We start from the raw sequence: 15,657 nt of genomic DNA, 5'->3' as shown, positions 1-15,657 counted from the left end.
ATTTTGATTATTTAACGAATATAAAACTACATTATTGTGAAAGGAATATGGTCATTTTTTATTTAGGGCGAGGTAAATAATTTACAAATTGGAGATAAATACACAGATTTATTTTAAATTTAAGTCATAGACTTTAACTTTAACTTAAAGTCATAGAAAGCCGTTCTTTTGATGAAATACTTTTACGCATAGTTGTGTCTTTTTTACTCAATTGAGTTTCCAAAATTTTATGTAGTTCTTCAAACGACTCCACAGACATTCAAAAATAATTAAAAAACTTCGATGGATCTTGCAATAAATCTTGATACAGCAAATTATACGTTCCCTTGGTTTCTCTTAATTCTACAATAGGATGAACCCACAAATTACGTCGTCTTTTCAGTTTCTTTTTCTTTTTATTTAATATGTGCCACAGCATAATACACTCTTCTACATCCATAATTTAAAACTATAACCGCACTGCACTGCTACTGTTTTCATACTGACGAGCATGCCTGTGAATAATACGATACAGCAACCATCGCAAATTCTGTATCTCGCATACTGTATCCTCGTCTAAAAGCCCTCTAACCCCCAACATCCCTTCCGGGCAAGTTACGTTACAACACTAACTTCAACTCAAACTTCTTGTAATGAGAAATATATTTCTTTATATCTCATTACTTGTAGAATAGAAATTCAACGAATGAAAGAAGGTACTTTGGAACAGTGACGTCAACAATTCGCACAATTTTCAACATTGCTATACTGCTTGGACAGGACAAAAAAACAATCTGCTAAGAGAATGTACAGAACAGAATGGACGACAGAATAAAGAATTTAGAGATAATACACAGAATGAGAACATAATATGTAAGATCATAATTACTATTAAAATTAGAAAACTTTAATATTAACTATAATAACTAGCTAAATATTTAATAAACAATAATACAACAATTATACAACTGTATAAATCAATTAAGTCACATATCTACATCAACAATTAACACTATGTTTCTGATTTTATTATTCAGAGAAATAAATACTTACATTAAATTAAATTTATCAAGTTGTTTTTAGTTTATTACTCCATGAAACAAAGCCGAAAAATCACTTGAAAAATAGAAAAATTAATGGGCGCTATTTTTTATCTGGAATATCTGAGGGAAGTCAATAGAAAGGCCGTATTATCTCGTGGTTATCGAAACTTTTACTGCGCCATGACATTTAAGCAAAAAAAGGACTACAGTAAAACCTCGATATAACGAACCCCTATTTAACGGACTTCGGATATAACGGACAAAAAATCCGGTCAAATGTAGAAAAAAAATAAATCGTACTATTAATATTATACATGCTTAAACCGTCCTATACCACTGTATTTTACAAAAAATTTCAATAAAATTTAGCATAAGAGGAGACATTTCTAGATATTTTCAAAAATTGGTTTTTCAAAGAATTTGTACCTTCAGTGAGAAAATTTCAAGAGAAGAAATTGGGAATACCGCCAGCAGAGGTGAAATGTTTATTGCTTTTAGACAACGACCCTGCTCAACCCTCTGAAAATATTCTACGTTCAGAAGATGGCAACTTTAGCTTCATCACTTATTCAACCCATGCATCGCAAGTTTTTAGACAAAGTAATGGTTGTATTGCACGATGGAGATATATATATATATATATATATATATATATATATATATATATATTTAGGGATTCTACAGTATTCACTGCCTTCCCTCGCTCAACCGTTTCCATCTCTCTCTGTTGTTCCATTCTCCATTGTTTAGTCCTCTCTTACTCATGGCGTCGTCTACTTCGTTCCTCCAGGATTTTCGGGGTCGTCCTCTTTTCCTCCTTCCTATGGGGCTCCATTCGGTTATTCTTTTTATCCATCTGCTGTCGCTAGCTCTTCTTACATGTCCATACCACTTTAGTCTTTTTTGTTCTATATATGTTAGTATGTCTGTTTCTATTGATGTTCTTTGCTTTATTTCGTCATTACTTCTCCTATCCATTCTTGTTACTCTGCAGCATCTTCGCAGGCATTCCATCTCTGTTGCTATTATCTTACTGCTGTTTTTCTTGTTTATGATCCAATTTTCGGCCCCATATGTCATAATACTTCGCACTAATGTTTTATAAATCTGCGTTTTTGTCTTCATATTTAGGTGTCTATCCCACCATACTGAGTTAAGTTGTCGGATTGCTGTTCTTGTTTGTCCTAATCTTTGTGTAATTTCTTCCTCTGTTGTTGCCTTTTTCGTGATTATGAACCCCAGGTATTTGAATTTAACCTTTCCTTTGATTGTTACGTTGTCATCAATCTGTAGATGGAGAATATATGGAGAAACGATGGAGATAATGCTGAATATCCAAGAGGACAGCGTAGCTTGCAAAACTTAAGGGCTTACAATTTAAGATCAACAATTTTTAATTTGTCTGCAGAATGGGAGGAGGTGAAAGAGCAAACATTAAAAAATGGTTGGAAGAATTTGTTTGATGGCCAAGATGCATAGATTTAGAAGGGTTGGAAGTTACTGATTTCTGTAGGACAGTACATAATAATGCAGGAGAACATGTAGCTGAGGAAGATGTTTTACAAGGGCTAGAAGTAGATCTAAAGAAGATGACCCTGGGCTAGAGAAGGTGACCCTGGATATAACAGCATATTTTTATATAACGGACTTTCGGCTTTAACGGACACCCCGTTCCCCCAAGTAGTCCGTTATATCGAGGTTTTACTGTATTTTCATTCATTTCAATATTGTGAAAAAAACTACGCATTATATGTAGATAAAAACGTTCAACGGACGACTTTCTTGAAAATACTTTCTCTTTAAAATGAGATTTCCTAAATTAAAAAATGTTTATAAACAAAAAAGTTATTGCAAATTAAACCCGAAAGTAAGCATGTTTCTCAATTGTTTATAATTATTAAAATAAACAATAAAAACACTTTAAGCATATTTCATAATGTGAGTTTTTATGTAGTTACTATATTTACGAAAGATGAGCACAATCGGTCAAGTAATTTTTTAACAATTATATTTTTTGTTTATCCCATTTGAGAGAACAAAGGTCATTTTCAAATGGCTGTACAAGTGCTTTGTCAATATTTTTCATGTTTTTTAAAAACTATAAAATTTTTTTTATAGTTTACATACAAATAATTGATGCAGAATGAAGTACCATTATATTATATTGACAATATCCCTAACTTGTGCCGCGCAGTATATATGCATTACTTAGATTGATTATGGAAGGGAAGGTACAAGGAACGACACGTCTGGGTAGACTTATTGTCTTGACTGAATAATCTAAGACGAGAAGAAAAAGCGTTCGGTACGTACGTCAGAGATACATAGAAGATAAATGGTGTACTGTCCATTCCGTAGTGGGAAATTTGGTAAAAGACCTGATACAAAGGCGCGTGGAAGCGCTTCTCGCTTCAATCTTGCCAGTTGACGCGCCGTTATATAGGGCAGAATTGGCAATCTTTGGAAAGCGCGGCGATTTCAGTCTCTCTCTTCAATGGCGCTAGAGCTCAAATCGAGCCTTCACCTCATCCAAACTATGCTTCCAATCTTGCCGGTCCCGGGCCGATCTTCTCCAGGTTCTCACATCTAGCAAATTTTTGCACATCCGCTGCCACTTCATCTTCCCACCTTTTCTGTGGAACTTCCTTTTGGTCTTGCGCCCTGCATGTTACTATCTAGGGCTCTTTTTAACAATCTTTCGGTCTCCATTCTCTTTATAATGGAAATTATTTTATGCGGGATGTTTCTTAGCTCTAAAATTTTCCATAAAGCGCATGAGATAAGCTGCCAAAGGCACGCTCGAAGTCAACAAAAAACCATGTATAGGGGTGTGTTCCATTCAACCGATTGTTCCATTATTACCCTCACAGTATTATTGTGGTCTATGCAGGAGAATTCTGGTCTAAAGCCTGCTTGACCATCTCTAAATTCAATTTTGTTTGTTAATCTTTTAAGTATTGTTGTGAATTTATTAATTGTTAAGTCTTTAATTTATAATGTCTTGTTCTTATCTTAATTCATTAAAAAGCACAATGACTGATATTTATTTATTTTCACTAAACATACATAATTTATTAAAAAGCGAACGTAACATTTTATCGCGAGCGCGTCGTCCGAATTAACTGTCCCTTCCAAATAAAGTTCCGTTATTATATACCAGTGCCGTTATCTCGAATAGTCTAAAACCTTCGATGGCGAAACGGTAAAGGCAAACTGGATTTCCCTCGCATTCGTTCTGGAAGGTCGCTCAGGTAAATCGAGGCCTCTCGTAAACTCTACAACATATTAGAATAAAAACATGTTTTAAAGGTTAAAACTATGACTCATATTTTTACGTAACATTGCCCCCCTCTCAAAAGATGGTTCCTCCTGGAACCTTGTTGGGACTAGAACTGGAACGGTATGCTGGTATCGGCAACTGGACCCTCTTTTACAACTTCCAGTTGTATAAAAATGACAAGGGACGGTTTTCTCTCCGCACCAGTAACTATGCGGATTGCAACAGACTAACACCTGGACTTCGGTGTCTTTAAAGATCTCCTCCACCATATTTCGGATAACCCTCCAATCTAATTGGCGGCACTCCAACTTTGGCATGGCTAACTTTTGCACGTCGGACTCTAGTACGTGCCCTCTCAATTGAAGTAAGGCTTCCCATACATCTCGGTAGGTAGGTTGGTCACGGGCAGTGTCTTTTGTTACCAGGTAGAAAAGGTAACGTGATGCATCTTGGAGTTTCAAGGTTTTACCGGGAGCTGGCACTTGGCATTGAAGTTCTGCAACTCGACCGAACTTCCTTCGAAAGACGGATGCCAACCCTAGTGCCTCTTTGATACTGGCCGGGATGGTAAGGGCCAGCGAGTAGTCATCGGGGAGCGCGAGTAGATCTTGCTTTTCTTCAGTGGTAACACCATGTCTCGCTTTACCGGTACCTCCATAGGCACCCATGAATTCCTCAAACGTGAGGTCAAACACATCTTGGACTTGGTTTACTTCCACTTCTTCATCTACGTCGTGGTCACCTTCGAAAGATGCCAACCGGTTATGGTGTACTATCATCGGCTTTCCCCTCGGAATCTTGCTTATTCGGTAGATGACATCGTTGATCTTCTCCATGATGAGGTATGGACCTTCCCAAAACTGCTGCAATTTGGGAGAACAACCTTTTCGCTTCTTGGGATTATACAGCCATACTTTGTCGTTCTTCTTAAAGCAACCCTTTTCGGCTTGTGTATCGTACCGTTTCTTCATTCGGTCGCTAGCGATCTGAAGGTGGGAACGGACCAACTCATGTACATCGTCCATTCTTCTTCGTAATTCGATCACATAATCTTCACCTGCTACATCTTCTCCAGGTCGACACCCAAATTCTAGATCACAAGGTAGTCGCATTTCGCGTCCGAATAGGACTCTGGCTGGTGTCTGGCCCGTTGATTCGTTAACAGCAGATCTGTAGGCCATTGTGAAGAACGGAAGGTATTGGTCCCAGTCTCGCTGATGATCGGACACCATCTTTGTCAAATACTTGCCAACTGTCCTATTCATTCGTTCTACCATACCATCCGATTGCGGATGATACGCGGTAGTTCTTGTTTTCTTCATGCCTAGTCTATCACATATTCCTTGGAATAGATCACTTTCGAAGTTCCTGCCTTGGTCACTATGGATCTCCAAAGGCACTCCAAATCGGCTGATATATTCTTGGATCAACTTATCTGCAACGGTGGCGGCCTTCTGGTCTGGAAGTGCGTAAATCTCGACCCACTTAGTGAAGTAATCCATTACTACCAACATGTACTTGCCCCCATTTTCACTTTCTGGAAATGGCCCTGCAATGTCCAAAGCTATTCTTTCAAACGGGCTTCCAACATTATATTGTCTCATAGGAGCTCTCCTTTTCCGGTGAGGCCCGTTACTCGTAGCACAAATAGTACATTTCTTACACCAGTCTTTTACGTCGTCGGAACTGTTCATCCAATAAAACCGTTCCCGAATTCGCTGAAGGGTTTTCCTTACACCAAAATGCCCTCCCGATGGACTGTCGTGTAACTGACGAAGTACTTCGGCTATTCTGCTCTTTGGGATCACCAACTGTCTTCTCTTCTCTGAACCGTCATCATTTTCCAGGACTCGTTTAAGCAAGCCATCTTCGATGATAAATGAGTCCCACTGGGCCCAATACGTCTTAACTACTGAGCATAGGTTTGATATTTCCTGCCAAGGTGGTCGACGGTTTTCCTCTTTCCATTTTCGGATTTTCTGTATAACTGGATCTCTCTCTTGTTCTTCCCTTATCTTAGTAGGCGTCCAGTCGTCGTTGACAATCGTCGTTCTTAGCACTGCTGCTTCCTTGGATTCCGTTTTGTTGCAGTGGGAACACTCTGCTGGGCATGGCCTTCTGGAAAGAGAATCAGCGTTTCTGTGGCTAACTCCGGCCCGGTGCTCAATCTTAAAATCGTATTCTTGGAGTCGTTCGATCCACCTGGCTATCTGACCCTCTGGATTCTTAAACTGCATCAACCACTTGAGGGCGGCATGGTCGGTTCGGATTAGAAACTTTCTGCCATAGAGGTATTGGTAGAAGTGCTCTACTGATTTAACTACTGCTAGAAGTTCTCTTCTCGTGACGCAATAATTCCGCTCAGGTTTTGAAAGGACTTTACTAAAATATCCGAGGACTCGTTCCTGTCCTCCTTGAATCTGAGACAGCACTCCTCCAATTCCCACGTTACTTGCATCCGTATCTAAGATGAACTCTCCTTCTGGCAGTGGATACCCCAAAATTGGTGCTGTTATTAAATGCTTTTTCAACGTTTCAAAGGCATTTTGGCAGTCTATATCCCAGCGGTATTCTCTTGCTTCCTCTGTAAGTCGCGTTAATGGCTTAGCGATATCTGCAAACTTCTTAATAAACCTCCGGTAGTAAGTACATAGTCCAAGAAAACTTCTCACTTGATGTTTGTCAGTTGGTTTTGGCCATTCCTTAATGGAATCGATTTTTCCCTTATCCACGGCCACTCCTTCTTTACTGACTATATGACCCAGATAATTGACTTTACCTTGAAATAGCTGGCACTTCTTGGGGTTTAGCATCAATTGGGCAGCTTTAAGTCGATTAAAAACGTTTTCTAAATTCCTCAAATGATCTTCGAATGTCTCCCCCAAGACGATTATGTCATCTAAATAAACCAGGCATGTTTTCCAAGATAACCCTCTCAACACATTTTCCATAAGCCTCTCAAATGTCGCAGGAGCATTACAAAGTCCAAATGGCATAACGTTGAATTGCCACAATCCAGATCCTGTGGTGAAGGCTGTCTTTTCTTTATCGACTGGGTCCATTTCTACCTGCCAGTATCCAGACTTCAAATCTAAAGTAGAAAACAATTTACTTCCAGCCAATGTGTCCAATGTGTCATCGATCCGAGGCAGAGGATAACTATCTTTCTTGGTAACGTTGTTCAGCAAACGGTAATCCACACAGAACCTCGTCGTTCCGTCTTTCTTCTTAACCAGGACCACCGGAGAGACCCATGGACTCGTAGAAGGTTCTATCACCCCGTCTTTCTTCATTTCCTGAACAATCGTTTCAGCTTCCTCTCTCTTCGCCTGTGGTAATCGTCGAGCTGTTTGACGAATTGGCTTAGCATTACCAGTATCAATTTTATGCTTAACAACGGTAGTTCTTCCCGTCTTTCCTCCTTTCGGTACGAAAATATCACGATACTGCCGAAGAAATTCCCTTAATTTCCTTTTCTCCATCTGATTTAGAGACTGTCCTGCAACTGCAACCATTTGGTCGAATTTGTCGTTGGAATTATCAGATGTTGTCGCCTGACGAATTATGGATGTCACAGGTACACAAGTTCCTACTTTTGTCTCTTTCTTTATGGTCACTGGGTAGTCGTTGACATTGATAAGTCTCACAGGAATTTCTTTAGCCGAAGTCACCAATTCCTTTCCAATTATGATTCCACGGCCAACCTCATCGTCGTGGTTCCAAGGCTCCATCATAACAGGTCTCCCTTCGTCTACAATTCCCTGTAGTCGCGCTACTATGATCGTTTCGCTTCTCGCAGGCACGACTGTATCTTCTGTAATGGCTGCTTGCACAGTGTTGTCATTATGTGGATGGAGAAATACCTCCTCGTTGCCAACTTTGATTACCTTATTCTTAAAATCCAATTGGAATCCATGCATATTCATTACGTCCATTCCTAATATAACATCCTCTTCGATGTCAGCAACTATAACAGTATGGACAAACTTTTCTGCCCCAATTCCCAATTGTACCTGGATTTCTCCATGAATGTTGGCATTTTCACCTGTAGCGGCCCGAAGTCGTAACCTCGTTGGTAACAGTTTCTTTCGGCTGTTTATAACTGTCGGGCGTATAATGGTTCTGGTCGCTCCGGTATCCACCAACAACGTATGCTTTTTACCATTTATGTCTCCATCTACATATACACTATCTTCACGACATTTCAAAGAAGCTATTAGTATGAGAGGGTCTTTGGAAAAGTTCCGGGTCGAAGCTGCTCCCCTAAAGCCGACTCGTTCTGGTTTTCCTGATGGTGAGTTTCTTGATTTTATGGTCTTCGTTTTCTTGCATGTAATACTTTTCATCATATTAACGAGCTGGTCAAGTTTATCTTCATCTCCTTCCTCTTTTACAGTCCTAACTTTACTGTACCCGCCAGAGGCCTGCGTAGCTGACTCGTATTCGAGGGCGGCGGATAGGACATCAACCAGCGTCTTGTGACGAGCTAATCGCAGTGTTCTCTGCATTTCATGATCACGAAGACCATCAATAAACGTTTGAACGGCCAATTTTTCCATCATGTCTTCGGGAGCTGTTGGATAAGCATATCGTACTAATCTGGCAATATCTACCTCATATTCTTGAAGAGCCTCCTCTTTCTTCTGTCTACGATTTTTAAGCTGTGACTGATATACATGCTCCAAATGTTCGTGGCCATATCGCATATTTAGCCTCTTCTTGAGTTGTTCGAAATCATCGGTCTCCTCTACGGCTATGGTCTGCAGCACATCTAAGGCATCTCCTCGAAGAGCGATAGTCAGGTTTACAGCCTTTTCTTTTTCAGACCATCCATTCGCTCTTGCGGCTGATTCGAACTGTTTCATGTAGTTGTTCCATGATGATTTTCCGTCGAAAGTTGGGACTTTAACATGAATAGAACCTCCACTTCCTTCAAATTTCGGCCGTGTCTCCAACTTACATTTCGTCTCGTCTTCTTTTATCTCCACTGTAATCGGATTGTTACCTATCTCTGCTGTCCCTGTTTCCTCCATCTTCCTTTCCATCTCTTTCCATATCTTTTCTTCGAAGGCTAACATATCGGCAGCAACTTGGTTTTTTAATGAAGATATTCTATCGTCCAGGGCAGACATCTCAGAAGTGACTTTAGAGATTTCCGAAGAGATGTTAGCAGAGACTTTGCTTTCCAGCGAAGAAATCTCGTTAGAAACTTTGTCTTCCAACGAAGCGATGTCGCCGGAAACTTTGGCTACATCACCAGAAACCTTGGCTACATCAGAAGAAACTTTCGAAATATCGTCAGAAACTTTGTTCTCTAATGATGCTATGTCACCAGAAACTTTGGCTACATCAGAAGAAACTTTCGAAATCGACGAGAGGACAGCATCTTCAAATATGTAAGTCTCTGGATCTAGTCCTTCTTCTAGCAAAGCGTTCTTTAGTCGTTGGACTAACTCAGCCTTTTTTCCGGTAGAAGCTAATTCTCTGTCTTCGAGATGTCTTCTTAAATTAGTCACTGTCAGCTCATAAATCGTAGCCATTTTCACAATTTATTTTATATTCACTTGTATTATTATTATAAGTCTAATTTATGTTCGATCTCACTCTGACACCATTTGTTGTGAATTTATCAATTGTTAAGTCTTTAATTTATAATGTCTTGTTCTTATCTTAATTCATTAAAAAGCACAATGACTGATATTTATTTATTTTCACTAAACATACATAATTTATTAAAAAGCGAACGTAACATTTTATCGCGAGCGCGTCGTCCGAATTAACTGTCCCTTCCAAATAAAGTTCCGTTATTATATACCAGTGCCGTTATCTCGAATAGTCTAAAACCTTCGATGGCGAAACGGTAAAGGCAAACTGGATTTCCCTCGCATTCGTTCTGGAAGGTCGCTCAGGTAAATCGAGGCCTCTCGTAAACTCTACAACATATTAGAATAAAAACATGTTTTAAAGGTTAAAACTATGACTCATATTTTTACGTAACAGTATGATGGTCGTGAAAATTTTATTTATTGCGGTGAGCAAGGTTGTTCCTTGCTTACCTACGCTTGCTTGCTTATTATATTAATTTCCATTATAAAGTCACTGTACACTGAGGCGAAATGCAGCGTGACACACAATGGAATCAACAGCGACGAATTTGACATACTTACTGGAGTTAGACAGGGATGCGTGCTTTCTCCGTTTATTTTTAACATAGCAGTAGACTATGTTCTCCCCAAACTAGACTCCGACACAAGAGGGATACAGTGGACGTTAACACACGCCTGAGCGATCTGGAATACGCTGATGATATCTGCCTGTTAGGACAAAGGTTCCAAGATGTGGCTGATCAATTGGAAACACTTTCCACTGAAGCCAATAAAGTAGGTTTGAAAATCAATATTAGTAAAATCAAATCCATGAGAGTAAATGCAAGAAACAATACGCTATTTACTATCAACAATATGCAGATTGAAAATGTGGAAAACTTTACGTATCTTGGAAGTGTCATAACAGAAAGCGGTAGTAAAGAGGACGATATTCCTATGAGGATACGAAAAGCTTAACAAGCATTCAGCATGCTCAACCCTGATTGGATCTCTGGCGAGTATACTACAAGGACGAAGATTCGCATATTCCAGTCAAATGTCATGTCTGTTCTACTCTACGGATGTGAAGCCAGGAAAGTAACAAAAACCCTTACAGATACACTGCAGATCTTTATTAATAAATGTCTACGACGAATTGTTCGTATTTTCTGGCCTAACATCATCAGAAACGAAGATCGACTACAACTGACCGAACAAAAAAGGAAGAAGAAAACGAGGTTACCCAATACAAACTTGGAGAAGATCCATCATGGACGAGATGAGAGGTCAAGGAAAGTCTTGGAATGAGGTGAAGGCCTTAGCGCAAAATAGAACTCGATGGCGCGTTTTCACTGAAGCTCTATGCTCCACTTAGGAGTTCATCGGTCTCTATTGTCACTACATGATCAGTCCATCGAAGTCTCTGAAGTTTTACAGATCTCCTGCACCTGGATCTCCCTACTCCGTTTTTGTTAATAGGTCGAAATATCTTCCTTAGGAGATATGTTTCCCGTCATTTCTCGTAGGTAAATCAACAAGGTTCAAAGGAGTTTGAAAGCTGGCGCGCAAAACTAAACTAAAACCTCGATACTCCACGCTCTATGGGAATAGCTCTAACACATTTCGACGCGCCAACCGTGATGGGACGAGGACTGGCACTCCACGACAAACTACCTGACGAGTCTTAAATAGAGAGAAACGTGTCATAATTTGGTCGAAGCAAAAGCTTTTAGGTTTTCAGACAAAATCTTACAGAAACGGGAGGTTACAATGTGCTTTACAAACAAAAAATAGTTTATAAAAAGTGATCGATTACCAAAGTGCAGCTATGAATAAATAAACTATGATGTCGTACCCCATAATTCTCCGTTTATGAATCCGTAATGAATAATTTAGTAAAATAATAGCTCTGAATGGCAAATTAACCTCTTTCGTTACTAAAAATGATTTTAACAACCATTCTTTCATCTTGAATTATTATGAGTTTTCTCTTATATTTTATTCATCAAATTACATAGTACCTAAATGAATGATTTCAAGAATTATTTTTAGATAATTTCAATGCGATATTAAGTAGTGAGGTAAAAAATTATATGATGAAAGTTTCATATTTTATTTTATCTCTTGAAAAAATCATTAGGAATTTACATAATAACTCTTTACATTACATAAGGCCCGTAATTAAGCGTGTTATGAGCGCCGCCAAAATTATTTGCAGGGAGGTGCATCTGCATCTAAACATCCTATTAACAAATACATATAAAATATAGAACTATTTTCTTTCCGGACAGGGGGTGCAATTGCACCTCCTTACACCCCACTACCGGCGCACCCCTGTTTAACATTTGATTACCTGAAACTTGTTAAATTAGAAAACAAAAAAGAGAATCTACGGCACGGGCTACTCAATAAACAAAATGAAGCAATCCTAAATTGCTGGAAGACAAAAATTCTCGGACAAATCGGGATCACTGCCAAAACGTAGGTGCTAATGCCTAAACCAATCAGCTCTATGAAGAATCCTTTGACAGAGGTGAAAAGGACCAGAATCAGAAGATTCAATTATCTGGAAATATATGCAAAAAGAGTACTTATATCAGTAAAAACATGCCAAAAATTAGGTAACGAAGAAAACGGTCGTTGGGAGCTAGGATAATTGCCATAACAGACGATTGAAATAGCGTTCATTAAGCCCGGGGTCTAAAGGGTCGTAACGCCAGTGTCTGATGATGATGATGATTTATAGAAATTAGGGTTGTCCGAGAAGTGTCGTTACCATAAAATGTTGCATACTATACTATGTATGAAAATGAGAAAGTATTGCAAAGAATAAAACAAAAGAAATCGTACACACAGTGAAAAAGACAAAAATGAAATACCTAGGCCATGTAAGTAATGAAATGAACCGCATATAACCACTTTATAACATTTGATAATAATTAGTACTATGGTTCTATTATATTTGGCAAATTTTCGATTACTCTTATTGAAATATATAGATGAACGACTAAATAATCTGTCTAAAATCATGTGTGTTCTCTGGTCATAAAGCTGTCCCAACTTTTTTTGATATTTTTGTTATTATCATCTATAATCTATATGCATAATTGCTTTAGTATATTCGGTATTTCGGAAATACAGAAAAACTATAGCTCAGCGTAAAAAAATGTATAGATTGAAAAATGAATAAAAAATAAAACATAATCCACTGTCCAAATTTCAGACTAATCCGACTATCCTCACTAATGTAAGTAATTACCGTATATTCACTTAATATCTTTGATCCTAGCGTTTCTTCCCCTATTTACTTCTTCCAAAGACTTAAGTAGTTCTTCCTTGACTGCTAGGGTAGTTGTCTATGAAGCATACATTACTTATACTATTTGAACCTTATTGTTGTTTAAACTTATGCGAACTGAATGTATATACATTATTTCTGTTAATTTTGTTTTAATTTGTTAAGGACTTGACTGTAGTTTGTTTTTCCTTGATTTATTGCCAAGTATAACTGATAATAAATAATTTTTAACGTGTGTTCACAAAGTATAACAAAAACATTGCTGTTATCTACAACAGTCTCGAAGAAATAATATAAATGATGACTCAGTATCTTGCAATAATCTATTGTTTATAGCAAAAACCATTGTCAAGCTGTCTACAACGACACAACGTGTACATTTATAAATTATTATAACCAGAAATTCACACAGTAAGTACTCACCATTAATAAGGACACTAACCCCCAGCACTAGCACTTAACATCTACCAAACAATACGACCAAATCACAGAAAATAACAAAAATTAGGTAAGAGTTCAAGAAATTAACATTGTTGAACAACTGTCAACAATCAGCTGTTCTAAACATCTATAATGTTTACCACGTACGAGAAAGAACTGAGTGTAGAATCCCTGTACGTCAAATATGAAGCTGAATGCGCTAGTTCAGTCCAACGTTGCCGGCTTTCCGGGCATTAATTTCCTTCTTGGTCGCGTTTCTATCCTTTGTGTGATTCATCCGATCTTTGTCCGCAGAGCAATTGAGGCATAGAATGTGCCGATTTGGGATAAATATGACTAATAATGATTAACTTATCAGTTAAAATTTGTTAATTTAATTGCTTTGTATACAAATTGTGGAAATAACGCGATATCGCTTTGTTTACTATATTTATGAGTTTTATTAAATTATTCAGATAATATAATATATAGTTCAAGGAATTGGGACTTTAGATCCGTTCTTTTGTGCCTCTATTTACGTTCATTAACAATTCCTTTGAATGTACGTGGGGCGCAACGCAAATATCTGACGTCAGTACAATATGTCTGCTGCAAGCTCTAGTTAGAAAAAAGTTGGCCAGCCAATTTACAAGCACTAATCACAAAGGCACTAAGGAAACTTACAGGATGTTTCTGGGGTGTTTCAGTTCTTCCTTGCCCTTGGTTAACCTAACAGTCCTAAGATGTGTTTGACGCTCTTTAAAAATACACATAACATAGTATGAAGCTTATATATTTTTCTTAGTTTTCACTCTATAATTTGCCTATTAGAGTTTTATACAAATATTTTCGTAATATCCTCATTTCCGTCCTTTTAAACATACCTTGTCTTCGTAATTTGCTCATTTCTGACATTGTTAAAGCAACTCATTTCATAATGCTAACTAGAACTCTAAATAATCTCTTAATTGCATATTTTTGGTTTTCATCATCATCATCCAGCCTTCATTTATCACGTCAACTGCTGGACATAGGCCTCCCTTAAACTCCTTCATTTTATACGATTTTGTGCTCTTACAGCTCAACGTGTAGATGGTTTCCTCCACTACGTTTGTCTGCTCTTGGCCTGGAATTTGTAATTTTGCTCGTCCATCGTAAGTCATGCATTATCTCTACATGACCTGTCCAGTTCCATTTCAGTTCCACTATGCGTTCCATAACATCAGCAATACTCGTTCTTTAGTATATCTGCAATATGGCTGAAGGCTGATACAAAAATAGAACAAAAAAAAAGATTTTTTTTTATATTTTTCCTAACAATTTCTTCCATTAAAAGCCAAATGTTACTTCCTCACTTTTTATTATTTATATTATGGAGAAAATTGTAGCTTACGTTCGAAATACGCCTGCTTTTTATCGGGAGAACATAATATTGGGAGCATTTCAACTGTTGTTTGAGTTGGAGGCAGATTCCGACAGTTGAAAATCGCATGCTACCTATCGCGAGATCACAAGATACGAGCTGTTAGAAAGTTTGTGTAATATCCTACAACCGTTTTCAAATCGGTAGTAGAATTAAAAGTTGTGTTTATTAGAACAATTAAGATCAGATTAAGAACAGACAGTTATTTCTATGTATTGTCTGAAGTCAGGTTTGGACTGACAAAATTTGAGGTTCGGCAAATATAAAAAAAACCATGGCAATTAAGAGCGGTATCAGAGAGAGGCTATGGTTATGGTACGATCGCTTTACTAAACATAATCAAAAACTGTAATCATAATCATTTGTGAACCTAATAACTAAATTATCGCAAGCTTAAATACTTAAAAATAGCTAAATTAATCCCAATCATATTGTAGTAACCAGCGAAATTTAAAACACTTCTGCGACAGAGACAATGTAAATCCAATATTCCTGAGGCAGCCAAATTCGGAGAATAAAAAAAAACAGTTTATAGGGTTGTAGAAATAAATGTTCGACTACTCACAATCTATTTTATTAAACCTGTGACGACCGGTTTCGAACACTACACTGTGTTGTTCTTATCGTAA

The 15,657-nt window shown here is 37.9% G+C and overlaps 1 protein-coding gene across 1 annotated transcript in view; it reads right to left on the bottom strand.

The window, feature by feature from the left end:
* The window catches only part of Atet (ABC transporter expressed in trachea), a 120,820-nt gene extending 106,985 nt beyond the window's left edge, over nt 1-13,835 (bottom strand). The window contains exon 1 of the mRNA XM_072537642.1: nt 13,609-13,835. The gene's annotated coding sequence lies outside the window, so the exon portion shown is untranslated. The remainder of the gene's footprint in view (nt 1-13,608) is intronic.
* Nucleotides 13,836-15,657: the final 1,822 nt, after the last annotated feature.

Source organism: Diabrotica undecimpunctata, chromosome 1 (assembly GCF_040954645.1).
Source record: "Diabrotica undecimpunctata isolate CICGRU chromosome 1, icDiaUnde3, whole genome shotgun sequence".
Lineage (NCBI taxonomy): Eukaryota > Metazoa > Arthropoda > Insecta > Coleoptera > Chrysomelidae > Diabrotica > Diabrotica undecimpunctata.
Note: the sequence above shows the minus strand (reverse complement) of the source record. Positions and strands in the feature narration are given on the sequence as shown.